General features: G+C 40.9%; 1 protein-coding gene across 4 annotated transcripts in view; it reads left to right on the top strand.

The window, feature by feature from the left end:
- The first annotated feature begins 4,223 nt into the window (after window positions 1–4,223).
- LATS1 (large tumor suppressor kinase 1) overlaps window positions 4,224–16,540 on the top strand; it is a 50,127-nt gene continuing 37,810 nt past the window's right edge. Inside the window, exon 1 of one of the 4 annotated variants that reach the window (XR_003206817.2) lies at window positions 4,224–4,573. The gene's annotated coding sequence lies outside the window, so the exon portion shown is untranslated. Of the gene's footprint in view, window positions 4,574–5,492; window positions 5,510–16,540 lie in introns of those variants that run through there. The other 3 variants (XM_073894078.1, XM_025866313.2, XM_073894077.1) reach the window with 3 other exon arrangements.

The raw sequence follows: 16,540 nt of genomic DNA, 5'->3' as shown, positions 1-16,540 counted from the left end.
AGCCTTTCCTGGCCTCTGCCAATTTGCCTAAATTGTACTCTGCTTTAAAAGCCCATTGTGCTGTGCTTACAGCTGTATTAAGCAGCCTGTCTCTACTGGACCACACAAACAAGGCCCATACCTTAGTGTTGTATTAATAATGTTTAATATAGTATCTGATCCATGGTAAACACTGAATCAGTGCAAACTGAGCTGAACTAACCTCACAATCTTGTTTTCCCTTAAAAAAATACTCCCTTTTGCCACCAAAGACCATCATTAAAGTGTGACCTCCAAAATGAACACTCGGTGGCCTCCCTCAGAGTTGACTTAAGAAGTCTCACTATTCTGGTTCTTGGTACAATATTCCTTTGTAATGCTGTCTCAGCTTATTTTAACTATTCTGGCATCTGTTCAGTTAGACTGCTGACTAGTTAATTGAACTTAAACCCTTTACCTTTTTCACACATGTAGTATACTATACTGTACTGCCTCTAGTGTTGTTAATGCAGATGATTTTGATCCTTACTATAGGTCAATCCCTGTTCTAAAAGACAAATCTTATTTCCATACAGGAAAGAACTAACAATCTCCTGTGAATGTTTTCAGCAGAAGCTGATCATTTTCAGAATTTCCCAGCATGATCTACACTCTCACCCCATTGGTTAGGTGACAGGATAAATGTACTGAAGTGCTTAGGCCCACTCCTGTAGTCCTCCCAATTATCAGTGACATGTAAATCATTGTATTTGACTATAGTTATTGAAATCTTTATAAACCTAATTTATTGACATTCTGCCCCATTTATCTTGTTCACAAAGCTGCTGTGGGGGAGATAACTGTGCTATGGCTATCCCATCAAAAATTTTGTATAATTGAAAAATTCCTTGTCCTTTGTAACGCTTCCATTTCAGAGTATTGTGGAAACATCCTTTTAATAATCCATTCTAGAATCTTGTCTAGGAAGAATACTAAGTTCACCAGTATAGTTTGTATCAAGCCTTCATTTAAGCTTATGGTATCAATATGGTACCCAGCTCAGACTAGTTACATGGTTTGAAGCAGTAGCAGTGCTCTAGTCTTATAGATTAGAAACGTGGAGACATCTGAACTATGACAAGCAAGTATTAAAACTCTTAGCAGTATCTTCTGAACCACAACATTAAGTGGCAATGTACAGAACTAACAGACTACCATCATCTTAGCTTCAAAACAATTTGAACATTTTGCTGTATTAGGTGAACAAGGAGGGAGAAAACCATGGGGAGGAGGTAGGTAAGAAGTGAGAAGTAGAATGACTAGAGTATAGCTGATCAGATTAAAAAAAAATTTAATTAAAAATAAACTAATGTTCAGTTCCAAATTGTCATAACTAGACTTTGGGGGACAGTAGCTGGCAGACTAGCCTAACAGAGTCATCAGAAACGCATCAGCTGTCAAAAAATAATTTTTGTGCAGGCCATGGACATAAGCTAAACTGTAATAGTAGACTGTAAAATAATAGCTGCAACTCATCGAAACAGATTTTACCCCTTCATAGTATGGAATGAAGTTAAATTTTAATATTTCTTAGCAAGAGATGTTCTACAAACAATGATACCCCAGTAGTAACAAGCATACCTAGAAACTAGATTTGCTTTTTTTTTTTAAGATTTTATTTATTTATTTGAGACAGTGAGAGAGAGAGCACAAGCAGGGTAAAGGGCAGAGGGCAGAGGGAGAAGCAGACTCCCTGCTGAGCAGGTAGCCCAATGCAGGGCTCTATCCCGGGACTCCTGGATCATGACCTGAGCGGAAGGCAGATGCTTAACTGACTGAGCCACCCAGGTGCCCCCAGATTTGGTTTCTAATACCATTCTCCAATAAAAGGAACAAGGACTTCTTGGAGAGACAGGGAACATATAAGATAGCTTGAAACATCTTGTACTGTCAGAAAGTAAGGAAGTTCTTTTTTTTTTTTTTAAGTAGGCTCCACACTCCATGGAGCCCAATGTGGTGGTTGAACTCATGACCTGAGATAAGAGTCAGATGCTTAACCACCTCAGCCACGCTGGTGCCCCGTAAGGGAGTTCTTTTAAAAAACAATTTTAAGGGGCACCTGGGTGGCTTAGTCGTTAGGCATCTGCCTTTGGCTCAGGTCGTGATCCCAGGGTTCTGGGATCGAGCCCCACATCGGGCTCTCTGCTCAGCGGAAAGCTTGCTTCTCTCTCCCACTCCTGCTTGTGTTCCTGCTCTTGCTATCTCTGTGAAATAAAATCTTTAAATACAAAAATTTTTTTAAATGTCTTAATAATGGGGGAGAGGAGGGGTATGTCAAAGGGACACAGAAGCCAATTCAACTGGAAGAGCTCCCAATAGTCAAAGCTGGAACAATTTGATCAGCAAAATAAAATAAACTATAAAATAAATATCCATGAGTCCATATTGATATGTTTAAAAAAAAATAATGAAGAGACGAATCTGCTCAGAATTCCAACTGATTTATGTAAATTCTCTGCCCAAAAAGAGATAGAATGCAATTCTTCACCCCTTAAGCATGGGCTGCTCATAGTCTATAGCCTTCCCCTAAGACTGAGCTACTGGGAGGACTTAAGTTTCGAGGGCCACATTGCTCTTCAGACTTCTTCCATGTTTGCTGTCCCTATTCCTACAGTCACCCAAGCATGAAATTTGGCCCCTACATCTGTTGATAAAAATAAAATGAAACCCCAAGTCCCCATTTCCATGAAGTATTGAAAAGTTGAGTAGGTTGAGGCTGGACCAAGTGTTTTCCATCACAGCAATACAAAGCCCTTCAAGTGCAGTGGTAGGTATTGCCATCCAGACATCCAGCAGCCTTAGTAAGCATTTCCCTGCTCTTTCACCTCCCCCCATTCCCCAGTCTCAGCCGCTTTTCATCTTGGGGATTGCTACATCTTTCCTGATCATTCCTTCTCTTCTTTCCTGCTCTTCTCTCCCCCTGCTTCATTGGAGTTAAACCTCCCGTCTCAGATAGAGCAATTCACTAATCTCCTTGAATAATCTAGGAAATTTCCCCAGAACAGTAGTTTATGGAGATACTCGACTTTAGGCTTAGAATTGAAGAGCTTAAGAAGTTCCCTGGATGATGACAGAGGTGACAAGATTTGGGGGGCAGTATGTCTCTTCAGATACATAATCCTGAGAAGGGCAAGCAGGCCTGTGAACATATTAGATTCATATAATTTTGAGGCTGAAAGGGTCTCCAAAGGTTACTTAGTCCTGCAGTTGAAGAAAGTAAGACCTAGGGCTATTATGTGACCCACCTTGGGTCATACACTGTATCTTCTACAATCTCTGTGCTTGTGCTTACAGAGCTTCAACCAAGTGCTCTTGGAATGGAATATTTTCTTTTAACAGAGGTTTTCACATTTGAACTTCAGGATACAATGGCCAGTACCTAATTTAACATCATGAAAAGAAGTCTTTTAATTCGAAGAAAATCTTTATAGTTAGTCTCTAGTAGAAGAATGAAAAGATGTTTGAGGGGCTCCTGCCTGGCTCAGTCGGTAGAGCCTGTGACTTGGATCTTCCGGTTTTGAGTTCCAGCCCCATGTTGGGTGTAGAGATTACTTAAAAAATAAAATCTTAAAGAAAAGAAAAAGAAAGATGTTTGAAAATACTGTATTTTCTAGAGGCAGATTTGGCAAAGACACTCTTTACAAAGGGAGATGGTACTCGCAAACACCATAAGCCTAATGATCCCATCCCAAACTTCTAATTCAACTTAGCAAGAAATAAAACCTCTTCTGACAGTCACCGTTATTCCAATTATGGCAATAATGACTTCCCCGTCTACCGATTCGGTTGACAGGTTAAAAATCTCCAAACTCTGTTAACCCTGTCTTGGCTCAAGAATATATTAATCTGGCTGATTCCGCAAATACTTAACTACAGACTTACTCGAGGAAAGAGTGCTAAGCAAAACTCAATTCATTTCAAAGCCTCTAGAAATCTCGATCCTGGTTCCCACAGCGAGGTTTCAGAGCAACTCATTGCTGTTTCCTTCTGAGAATTAAACTCCTTGAGATGCGAGTCTTATTCTCTATCCGTGCACAGACAGAGCTCAATAAAAAAAAGACACTGAAATGAGTGGACTTGGGAGGGGGAGAGCCTGATCCCACGAGCCAGGGCGAGTCACCTGGGCAGCGCCAGGCGGGGGCGACGCGGGGCGACGCTCGCCAACACGCTGAGAAGAGGGCGACCGGGGGAGGGTGGCAGGCCGCAGGCCGCGCGCCGGCTGCTGGCCGCCGGGCGGACAGAAGCCCCCAGTCCTCGGCCCCCGCGCAAGCGACGCCGGGAAATGCCTACATCCGGGAAACCTGCGGCGGAGTGCGGCGGCGGCGACACCGAGTGGAAGGCAAAATGGCGGCGGCGGCGGTGGACTGGTGCTGAGGGGAGAGCCAGGTCCCCGCGACCCTCGCGACGGGCCGCGCTGGCCTGGAGCAGCTCCCCGGCGTCTCTCCCCGCCCTGCCCCACCAGGGATACTTGGGGTCCCCGGGACGGGCTCCAGACGCCTGGGCGACCGCCCTCGGGCCCGTGGCCGCTGTCCAGGAGCCCCGCTCTCCCCTGCAGGTAGGTCTGGGGCGGGCGTAGCGGGTGGGGCTCACTCTCTCCTCCCGAGACCGAGTTGGCGGGGCGGTGGCCGCCGGGGCCCACGCCCAGCCCCGCTGGCGGGGGTCCAGGGGCTGCTGCGGACGGGCGGGCCGGGCCGAGGCGGCCCGGTGCGGGCCTGATTTGGCTGGTTGCATGGACCTGAGCTGAGCCCTGCCCTGGGGAAGCGAGGGTTGGCCGCGCCCGGGGCTGAAGGAAGAGCCGCAGCCACCGCGGCCTTGGAAGTGCCGGTTGGGTTGGGGAGAGTCTGACTTGCTGGAGGCTTTGCGCGGAGTGTCTCCCCCTTCCACCCCTATCCCGAGCACGGACGGGTCAGTGTTCGGGAAGGAAGGAAAGTGAAAGGTGGTTCTGAAAGAAAATTGCAGTGAAAGAGGCGCAGTTCCTTTGCATCCCAGAGAGACTCGATCCTGGATTTACCTTGAGGAAAGCCTGGGAATTTCTATTTCCAGTCTACTGTAATGTTATCTTACTGTTCATAGTCGGAAGGGGTAGGAGGGGTGGAAGGGTTTTTATGGAGTAGGAATGTGTACCTAAATAGAATGAAGGAAAGAAAAGGAAAGGAATATTATTTGTTATAACTTCAAAAAGAACTTGGATCTCAAAGAGTGCCTCTCCGGTGATTTGATTTAACCCCATTCTCTCACTTCTCCAATTGAAAGTTATTTTCTAAGAGAACAAAGTTTAATGTTTGTCGCCCCATATGTTACTGTGACTTAAAAAATATATATCGTTGTGTAGACGTTATTCATAAATCTAGTGAGGAATAAGTAAATAAATACAGTCTCACACACAAATATTGTGTCACTTCACCCAGGATCATGAAGCTTGTCAGGCCTTTATGGATTATTTATTGAAGATTAAAATTCTTTATCAGATTTCCTTCATGAGGAAGAAAAGGTAGGACATTATAATTGGAATGAATGTTCTCTGCTAAGGTAGCTACATTTGTGATTTAAGTAGGGTTATTTCTTTCCATAAAATGTTCATAGGCAGGTAAAATGAGCTAGTTGATTCCCTCAGGCAGTGGAGGAATTTGACTGATTTAACAGTAAAAGTAGCGGCATTGTATTCTCCTGATCAGATGCTGCTGCAAGAAACTGGATCGTGGCACATGCTGGGGAAGGCACATTCTTTCTGTGCTTGAATATCTATTGAATATGCCTTGCCACTCTCCAAAAGCAAATAAAAAAAGTACTTCTACATTTTTTTTTTTGGTATGAAAAAATTTAGAAGTTTTTTTTTGTATGATACCTGTTTTCTATAGGTTGTTTTGTTTTTAATAATAGTCCTTGTTATTCTCTATAAATATAGCCTTGGAATAGATCCAACTCTGGGTATTTAGTTTTCATTCTAGATGTTATATTTAGATTAGTGGCTTTTTTGTAGACCACAAAGTTATTTAGTCATTGAACAATATTTTTATCAAGTGGACATGGCATTTTTCAGCATAAAATAAAATATAGTGGTAGTTTTCACTTTTGATCAGCTTTGTAGAAAGCAAGTTGAAGAAAATGTCATCAGTAAGCAAGAGAGTCTTGAATATTGCTGTCTAAGCAACTGAGACTGTATGCTACTAAGAAAGAAACAGTACATATTACTACTGTTGCTATTCTCATAACTGACTTAGTCAAAGCTCTGAGACAGGCCATCTTTTTTTATACCCGAGGTAACACTTTGAAATCTTATTATGTAATGGTACCTGGTTTTCCCCCAAGTTGAATGAGATATCTACAAAAACTGTTTGGGTTTGCTGACATATTTGATGAAGGTCTGAAGTTTCAAAGAAATGGTGGTTTTGTCTGTTCAGTCTAACCAATTTAAATGTTCCTTAAAAGAATGAGTGAGTCATGGTCCCTGCCTTTAGGAAACTCAAGATGCAGGTTCTGATGAGAAAAGCACTGGGCCAGTTCAGGATGTGTGGATTCTATTTCTAGTGTGACCTCCAGCTGGCTGGGTGAACTTAGGCCAGTTTATCTCTCTGGATCCATTTCCTCACCTGGAGTGTGTATGGGGGGTGGGATATATATATTTAAGATACCCTATTCTCTATGAATTTGTGATCTAGTAGGAAAAATGAGACAACTACAAGAGTAGGGCAAAAACATAGGTTTTATTTGACCATGCAAAGTGCATTTACAGTTCAGAGAAGGCTAACAAACAGGCAGTTCAATGAAATCTGTGAAGACGGCATGTGAATCCTTAAAAGTTGGATATAATTTCTGTAAAAAAAAAAAATACGGCAGGATCTCTCCCAAGAAGAAACAGGATGATTAAGGACATGAAGGTAGAAAAGCACAGGTACAACAGCTGAGAGCAGGTAGTTTGGCCTGGTTAGAGTATAAGGTACCCTGGGGAGAGTCCGGGTGAGGGAGTGAAAAGAGGTAAGAAGATAACTGACTGACATTATTGAGTTGGGCATTTATTCTGTTTTTTTCTTTTAAAGATTTTATTTACTTATTTGACAGAGACACACAGCGAGAGAGGGAACACAAGCAGGGGGAGTGGGAGAGGGAGAAGCAGGCTTCCCGTGGAGTAGGGAGCCCAATGCGGGGCTCGATCCCAGGACCCTGGGATCATGACCTGAGCCGAAGGCAGATGCTTAACCGACTGAGCCACCCAGGCGTCCCCAGTGGGCATTTATTCTAAACATTTGACATACACCATTGACCCTTGAACAACACAGATATGAAGTGTGCGGGTCCACCTGTACTCAGATTTTTTTCATTAAATATATTGAAAATTTTTTGGAGATTTGCAACAATTTGAAAAAACATGAATTGTATAACCTAGAAATACTGAAAAAAAACTAAGAAAAAGTTAAAAGTTTTGTAAGAATACGGTATAATACTTATACAAAGTATATGTTAACTGTGTTTATGTTATCAGTAAGGCTTCTGGTCAACAGTAGGCTATTAATGGTTAAGTTCTGGGTGATTGAAAAGTTATACTCAGATTTTCAACTGCATAGGGGGTCGGCACCCCTAAGCCCTGTGTTGTTCAAGGGTCAACTGTATTAAACTGTATTTTGGGCATAATGCTCAAAATAACCCAATTAGATAGGACCATTATTGCCCACATTTGAAGATGAAGAAACTGAGGCACAACTTACCAAGATTACACAGCCAGTTAGTGGTAGAACTGGGATTTGTACCCTGCAGTTTGACTCCAGAGCTCTCTAACCACTAATGTAAAGGAGTCATTGAGGGTGACATGATCAGAACTATTTATTTGGGGGGGGCGCCTGGGTGGCTCAGTCGTTAAATGTCTGCCTTCGGCTCAGGTCATGATCCCAGGGTCCTGGGATCAAGCCCCACATCGGGCTCTCTGCTTAGCGGGAAGCCTGCCTCTCCCTCTCCCACTCCCCCTGCTTGTGTTCCCTCTCTCTCTGTGTCTCTCTCTGTCAAATAAATAAATAAAATCTTCAAAAAAAAAAAACTATTTATTTGGAAGATTAATCTGGCACCAGTGTAAACATGAGTTAGCGTGTTTCAAAGCAAAATAGCTTTTGAAGAATTCTTTTAAAAATTCTCTTTACTTATTATTAATTTGAATTTTCACGTTTACAATTAGCAAAGATTACTGAGATGTGTGTGTGTGTGTGTGTGTGTGTGTGTGTTTTAAGATTTTTATTTATTTGACAGAGAGAGAGCACAAGTAGGCAGAGAGGCAGGCAGAGGGAGAGGGAGAAGCAGGCTCTCTGCTGAGCAGGGAGCCCGACGTGGGGCTTGATCCCAGGACCCTAGGATCATGACCTGAGCTGAAGGCAGACTCTTAACGACTGAGCCACCCAGGCACCCCAAACTAAGATTTGTTAATGCCAGTGTTGACCATATCTTGTTGGTTGGTTGGAATTATAAATTAGTACACCTTTCTGGAAGGCAGTCTGACATTAAGTGTCAGAATTTTATTTCATTTTATTTTTTTGGCATATCTTTTATTTTTTTCCCCTTTTTCAAAAATTGTATTTTATTTTAAACTCCAGTGTATTTAACTTACAGTATTATATTTCAGGTGTATAATACAGTAATTCAACAATTCCATACATCATCCAGTGCTCATTACCACAAGTGCACTCCTTAATCCCTATCACCTATTTTACCGATCCCCCCACTCACCTCCCCTCTGGTAACCATCAGTTCTCTATAATTAAGGGTCTGTTTCTCCATCCATGTCCTTGCAAGTGGCAAGATTTCCTTCTTTTTTTATGGCTGAATAATATCCCAGTGTGTATGTGCGCCCTGTGTCTTCTTTATCCATTCATCTATTGATGGATGCTTTGGCTGCTCCCAATTTGGCAATTATAAATAATGCTGCTATAAACATAGGGGTGCACAGATCCCTTTGAATTAGTGTTCTTGTATTTTTGGGGTAAATACCCAGTAGTGCAATTACTGGATCTAATGGTAGTTCTATTTTTAACTTTTTGAGAGATTTCCATACTGTTTCTACAGTGGCTGTGCCAGTTTGCATTCCCACCAACAGTGCAGGAGGGTTCCTTTCTCTCCACATCCTCACCAACATTTGTTGTTTCTTGTGTTTTTGATTTTAGCAATTCAGATGTCAGGATTTTAAATACAGGCATATCTTGGAGATATTGCAGGTTTAGTTCCAGACCACTGCAATAAAACAAATATCATAATAAAGCGAGTCAAATGAATTTTTTGGTTTCCCAGTGCATATGAGTCATGTTTACACTATACTGTAGTCTACTTGATAGTGCAGTAGCATTACATCTAAAAAGATAATATATATACCTTAATTAAAAAATAAGTTACTGCTAAAAAATGCTAACCATCGTCTGAGCTTTTAGCAAGTCATAATCTTTTTTGCTGGTGGAAGGTCTTGCCTCCATGTTGATGGCTGCTGACTGATCAGGTTGGTGGTTGCTGAAGGTTAGGGTAGCTGTGGCAGTTTCTTAAAATAAGACAACAGTGAAGTTTGCTGTATCGATCGACTCTTCCTTTCATGAATGATTTCTCTGTAGCACACCAAGCTGTTTGATAACATTTTAACCACAGTAGAACTTCTTTCAGTATTGGAGCCAGTCCACTCAAAGCTTGCCACTGCTTTCTCAACTAAGTTAAGAAACTCAGTTAAGTTTATATAATATTCTAAATCCTTTGTTGTCATTTCTTCAACAGTCTTCACAGCATCTTCATCAGCAGTAGATTCCATCTTGAGAAACTACTTTCTTTGCTCATCCATAAGGAAGCAACCCCTCATCTATTAGAGTTTTATCATGAGGTTGTACCACATATGTAGTTACTTCCTCCACTGAAGTCTTGAACCCCTCAAAATCAGCCATGAGGGTTGGAATCAGCTTCTTCCACACTCCTGTTAATGTTGCTATTTTGACCTCTTCCCATGAATTATAAATGTTCCTAATGGCATCTAGAATGGTGAATCATTGCAGGAAGGTTTTCTGGAAATGGAAAACCTGTCGGGAAAATGTTTGCCCAGATCTATCAGAGGAATCACTTTGTATGGCAACTATAGCCTTATGAAATGTATTTCTTAAATAATGAGACTTGAAAGTTGAAATGACTCCTTGATCCATGGACTGCAGAATAGATGTTTGTTAGCAGGCATGAAAACAACATAAATTTCATTGTACATCTCCATCAGAGCTCTTGGGTGACCAGATACATTGTCAATGAACAGTTATATTTTGAAAGGAATCTTTTTTTCTGAGCAGTAGGTCTCAACAATGGGCTTAAAATATTCAGTAAACCATGTTGTATACAGATGTTCTGTCATCCAGGCATTGTTGTTACATTGATAAAGCACAGGCAGAGTAGGTTTAGCATAACTGTTAAGGGCCTTAGGATTTTTGGAATGGTAAAGTCACCAGCTGCATTAGCCTCTAACAAGAGAATCAGCTTGTCCTTTGAAGCTTTGAAGGCAGGCATTGACTTCTCTCTGGCTATGAAAGGCCTAGATGGCATTTTCTTCCAATAGAGGCTGTTTTACCTACAATGGAAATCTGTTGTTTAGTGGAACCACTTTTATTAATTATCTTAGATAGATTTTCTAGATAACTTGATGCACCTTCTAAATCAGTACTTGGCTGCTTCACCTTGCACTTTATGTTATGGAAATGGCTTTTTTCTTTAAATCTCAAGAACCTACCTCTGCTAGCTTCTTCTGCACCGTCTTTACCTCTCTGTCTTCACAGAATTGAAGAGAGGGAGGGCCTTGCTCTGGATTAGTCTGGCTTAAGGTAATGTTGTGGCTGGTTGATCTGTTAATACAAACCACCAAAACTTTCTCCATATTAGCAATAAGGGCATTTCGCTTTCTTAACATTCATGCATTCACTGGAGTGCACTTTTGATATATTATTTTTTTATTTTAAAGATTTTTATTTTCACGTACTCTCTACACCCAATGTAGGGCTCAAACTTACAACCCTGAGATCAAGTCATATGCTGTACCAACTGAGCCAGCCAGGCACGCCTGGAGTAGCACTTTTAATTTCCTTTAAGAACTTTTCCAGTAGGAGGAGGGCACCTGGGTGACTCAGATGGTTAAGCGTCTGCCTTCGGCTCAGGTCATGATCCCAGGGTCCTGGGATCAAGCCTCACATGGACTCCCTGCTCATGCTCTCTCTCTGTCTCAAATGAATAAATAAAAAAATCTTAAAAAAAAAAAAAAGCAAAACTTTTCCTGGGGTGTCTGGATGGCTCAGTCAGTTGGGTGTCTGACTCTTGGTTTTGGCTCAGGTCATGATCTCATGAGATGTGAGATCCAGCCCCGCCTCAGGCTCCTTGTCAGTGGAGAGTCCGCTTGAAAGATTCTCTCCCTCTGCCCCTACCCCTGCTCGCACTCTCATTCTTTCTCTCTAAAATAAATACATAAATCTTGGGGCGCCTGGGTGGCTCAGTCGTTAAGCATCTACCTTCAGCTCAGGTCATGATCCCAGGGTCCTGGGATGGAGCCCCACATCAGGCTCCCTCCTCAGCAGGAAGCCTGCTTCTCCCTCTCCCACTCTCCCTGCTTGTATTCCCTCTCTTGCTGTGTCTCTCTCTGTCAAATAAATAAATAAAATCTTTAAAAAAATAAAATCAATAAATACATAAATCTTAAAAAAAAAAAACAAAAACACTTTTCCTTTGCATTCACAACTTAGCTAACTGGCACAAGAAAAAAGAAAATCTTTAAAAATAAATAAATATTAACTTTTGTATATACTCAATTTCAGAGATCTCCCCTTCAGGTCCAAATATGGTTCCTCTTGGTCTGTCAGCTTTTGACATGCCTTCCTCACTAAGCTTATTCGTTTTTAACTTTTTATTTATTTATTTATTTATTTTTAAAGATTTTATTTATTTGAGAGAGAGAGAGAATGATAGATAGAGAGCACGAGAGGGAAGAGGGTCAGAGGGAGAAGCAGACTCCCTGCTGAGCAGGGAGCCCGATGTGGGACTCGATCCCGGGACTCCAGGATCATGACCTGAGCTGAAGGCAGTCACTTAACCAACTGAGCCACCCAGGCGCCCTAGCTTTTTATTTAAAGCAAGAGACCTGCAACTCTTCCTTTCACTTGAACACTTAGAGGCCATTATAGGGTTATTAATTGGTCTAATTTCAATATTGTTGTGTGTCAGGGAATCAGGATGCCTGAGGAGATGGGGGAATGGCTGGTGGGTGGAGCAGTCAGAACAACATCATCAAGTTTGCTGTCTTGTATGGGTGCAGTTCATGGTATACCAAATCAATTACAGTAATAGTGTCAGAGATCACTGATCACAGATCCCCATAACAAATATAATAATAATGAAAAGTTTTGGGAAATACTTAAAGAATTACCAAAATATGGCACAGAGACACAAAGTGAGTAAATACTGTTGGAAAAATGGCGTCGATAGACTTGTTCAAGGCAAGGTTGCCACAGACCTTCAATTTGTTTTTTAAAAAAAAATGCAGTATCTGAAATGTAATAAAGAGAAGCCAAATAAAACTAGATATGCCTGTATGCATTCTCTTTGATGCAATAATTCCAGTTCTGGGAATTTTTTTTATTATAAAATATATATAAATAAATATATATAATAAATATATATAAATATTTATTTTTTTAAGTAGGCTCTATGCCCAGCATAGAGCCCAACATGGGGCTTGAACTCACAACCCTGAGATCGAGACCTGAGCTGAGATCCAGAGTCATACACTTAGCCAGCTAAGCCACCCAGTGCCTGGGAATTTGTCCTAAGGGAAATGCTCAACAATGTTTGCACAACAGTTTATTGTTTTATTTTTTAATGAACTAGCGATATTTACAAGTAATATGTTATATACGTGTAAGCTATGATCATAATAAAAAAAATTCATGAACTTTCCACCCATCCTCAGAACTAGAATATTACCAATACAATTGAAGTTATCAATGTTTGAAACATTATAATAGCAAAAATTGGAAACAACCTAAATGCCCATGAGTAGGGGATAGATAAATTATGGTACATATACATGATGTATTCAATATTTAGTTATTTAGAAAAATAAGGCTGAATTGTCATATTTTCTCAGTTTCAAGAAATTCTAAACAGTAAGTCTAAAACCATCTATTTAGTAACAGTATTTCAGGGAAAGAAATAGAAACATAGTTTTTTTATGGTCAATTTTTTCTTTTTTTTAATTTATTTATTTGAGAGAGAGAGAGAGAGAGCACAAGCAGGGGAAGGGGCAGAAGGAGAGGGAGAAGCAGATTCCCCACTGAGCGTGGAGCCTGCTGTGGGGCTCGATCCCAGGATGCTGGGATCAGGACCTGAGACGAAGACAGACGCTTAACCGGCTGAGCCACCTATAGTTAATTTTTTCAGGTGCCCCTATAGTTAATTTTTTCAGTAATATTTCTTAAGAAAATTTTTTTAATTACGTAGTCTCTGTACCCATCATGGAGCTCAAACTTACATCCCAAGATCAAGAGTCATGTGCTCCACTGACTGAGCTAGTCAGGCGCCCCTAAACATAGTTTTTTATTAACCTTCAGTAGCATACATTTATCCAGTCAATTGTAGACCCCCCCTTTTTTTTTGAATGGCAGTAAAGTTTGAGTTAGCCTTATTCACATTCAGAAAACATTCTGGAGAAATTCTGAATGTGAATGAGGCTGAATTTCTTTGGGCTTTGCGGTAGTTAATATATAACATGGGGACATGCTACTTTTATTTTTTTTATGATTGAGTGTATAATTTTGAGGCATATTGAAGAATACTGGGGTTTTGTCTTTTCTTTTTGCTCAAACTATTTTTTTCTTAGCTGAATGAATTACTGCTGGAAATTGAACATTTGATGATGATAACTCAGACAACTTTGACAGTTGTTTCATGTCTGAGTACATGTACTTTATGAATCTCTCCTACCTTTGAAAATTCTGTGATCTCACCTAAATTTGGCAATTCTTTATACCTTTAATTGCATTGCTTGAGTACAAAATGCTACATCATAGAATCTTTTTGAAAAAAAGACATTTGACTATTAATCAAGGGTCTAGATTCAACCATATGTGGTGCTGCCAATTGAAAATAACACAGTTGGGGGCACATAAGTGGCTCAGTCGGTTAAGCGTCAGATTTTGATCTCAGCTCAGGTGTCCATCTCAGGGTTGTGAGTTCAAGCCCCACATTGGCTCCATGCTAGGCATGGAGCCTACTTAAAAACACACACACAGAGTTGAGATGACAAGGAAATTTCACCTCTTATTTATGGTCAAATTAGCTCTGTGCACTGTCTGCTGTTGCAGAACTTCTCTGCTTTGGAGCTGGCAAAATTTCTTTAAATATTGACTTTAAGGGGCACTTCACAGGCTCAGTCAGTAGAGCATGCAACTCTTGATCTCGGGGTTGTAAGTTTGAGCCCCACATTGGGTGTAGAAATTAGTTAAAATCTTGGAAGCCTGGGTGGCTCAGTTGGTTAAGCGACCAACTCTTGGTTTTAGCTCAGGTCATGATCTCATAGTCATGAGATCATTGAGCCCTGTGCTGGGCTCTGCACTAAATGCAGAGTTGGCCTCAGATTCTCTCTCCATCTGCCCCTCCCCCCGCTCACTCGGGTGCTCTCTCTATATAAAATAAAATAAATTAAAAAATAAAATCTTTGATAAAAAATAATATTTAAAAGTAAAATAAAAAGGGGCTCCTGGGTGGCTCAGTCCGTTAAGCATCTGACTCTTGATCTCAGCTCAGGTCTTGAATTCAAGTTCTTGAGGGGTAGTGAGTTCAAGCTCTGCTTTGGGCTCCATGCTGGCCATGGAGCCTACTTAAAATAGAAGAAAGAAAATCTTTAAAAATAAATAAATATTGACTTTTGTATATACTCAGTTTCAGAAATACTGGAATATGGAAAAGCATGTCTCTTAGAATCAAGAAAACACTGTACTTACTGTCGAAAGATGTTCATAGTATTACATTATTCTTTTGATAGAATATTGGGCCCTAAGCAGCAGTAGCTAGATTCACAGGCCCTGTGGCCCGTATGTCCAGTAATCTGCCCTTCAGGTACAAATATGGTTCCTCTTGGTCCAGAGACTTAAGTTATTTTTGCTCTCACTCTTTGTCCTCCTCTCCATCTCTTCTCACTCATTCACTCCCACTAAGTACACAGTGGTATAACAAGAATGGCAGGGCCTTAGTAAGCACTACTGTTAGAAAAGGAGAAGAATAGGAAATAGCAGCAATCGCTGATCTGTAATAATTTTGATAACTCCATAGGCACGTCTTGAAAGCAGCCAGCCTTGGAGGTAGGGATTTTCCTTAATTGGGCCTTAATCCAATTATATGGAAAGAACTCCCTCATTCATTGTTCTCTGTGACCCTTGGCCATAGTTCCCTCCAAGAACCTCCTTGGGGTTCTTTTTCTGATTATCATCCTTGGCCACATAGGGAAGTGTGAACTTTGGGAGACTAGTCCTCTTTGGAAGGTGCAATTCTTCTCATCTAGAATATGGTTCATGGAAGTTGGGAGCCCCAGGGGTTTAAATTGTGAATAGTCAAAGGCTTTTTTAGTCTCAGCTTGAGTGGTTTTTTTTTTACAAAAAATTTTAACTGGGGCACCTGGGTGGCTCAGTCCTTAAGTGTCTGCCTTCGGCTAAGGTCATGATCCCAGGGTCCTGGGATCGAGCCCTGCGTCGGGCTCCCTGCTCTGAGGGAAGCCTGCTTCTCCCTCTCCCCCTGCTTGTGTTCCCTCTCTGGCTGTCTCTCTCTCTCTGTCAAATAAATAAAATCTTTAAAAATAAATAAGTAAATAAAATTTTAACAAAGTCATTTCCTCAAAGTTAGTAAGCCTCTGATGTGTTCTAGTACTAGTTCTAGAACTACTCTGATGTAGTTCTAGTCAATTCCATGTGTCCATAACCATAAGTTCACATGTGTTAGTAAGCTCTTCCAAAGATTTGAGGGTTCCCATTTCTCTACTCAGTTGGTTATTTGAGAGATGGCTATCCCTTACCACTGAGGTACTTTAGTCAGCTGAGAGATGCCAGCGGGCATCTGAGCTCAGCCTTTTAATTCCATCTCTTCCTGTTTGGGGTCTAGAAGCAAGCTGCATTCCAACAAGACTTTAAATTTCTGAATTCTGTCTGTTCCTTCCTATTTCTGTTTGCAAATCAGCTGCTTCTTTTCTGACCTTGTCATTTACTTATAATACTTCGCCAAATAGCCAATAGCAGCCAACATACACTTCTAAGATTCTCTTTTTCAAACTCTTTTTTATAGAACTACAAATTCAGTAGACTCTTTGTCACCTTGTAAGTTATAACAGACAACAGCTTTATCAAATATTTAGCCACTGTAAAACATGGTTCTTCATTTTTCCAGCCCCCAGTATCACTTTCCTTGAAGCACTTTGCCTCACTACTATCTCTATACTATATTAGGGTATTTGTTATAGTAGCATGTCACTTCTAGGTACCAATTCCTGTATTAGGAG

Source organism: Callorhinus ursinus, unplaced genomic scaffold (assembly GCF_003265705.2).
Source record: "Callorhinus ursinus isolate GAN/ISIS: 27379988/994484 unplaced genomic scaffold, GSC_fseal_2.0 scaffold6, whole genome shotgun sequence".
Classification (NCBI taxonomy): domain Eukaryota; kingdom Metazoa; phylum Chordata; class Mammalia; order Carnivora; family Otariidae; genus Callorhinus; species Callorhinus ursinus.
This window is presented reverse-complemented; position numbering and strand designations above follow the sequence as displayed.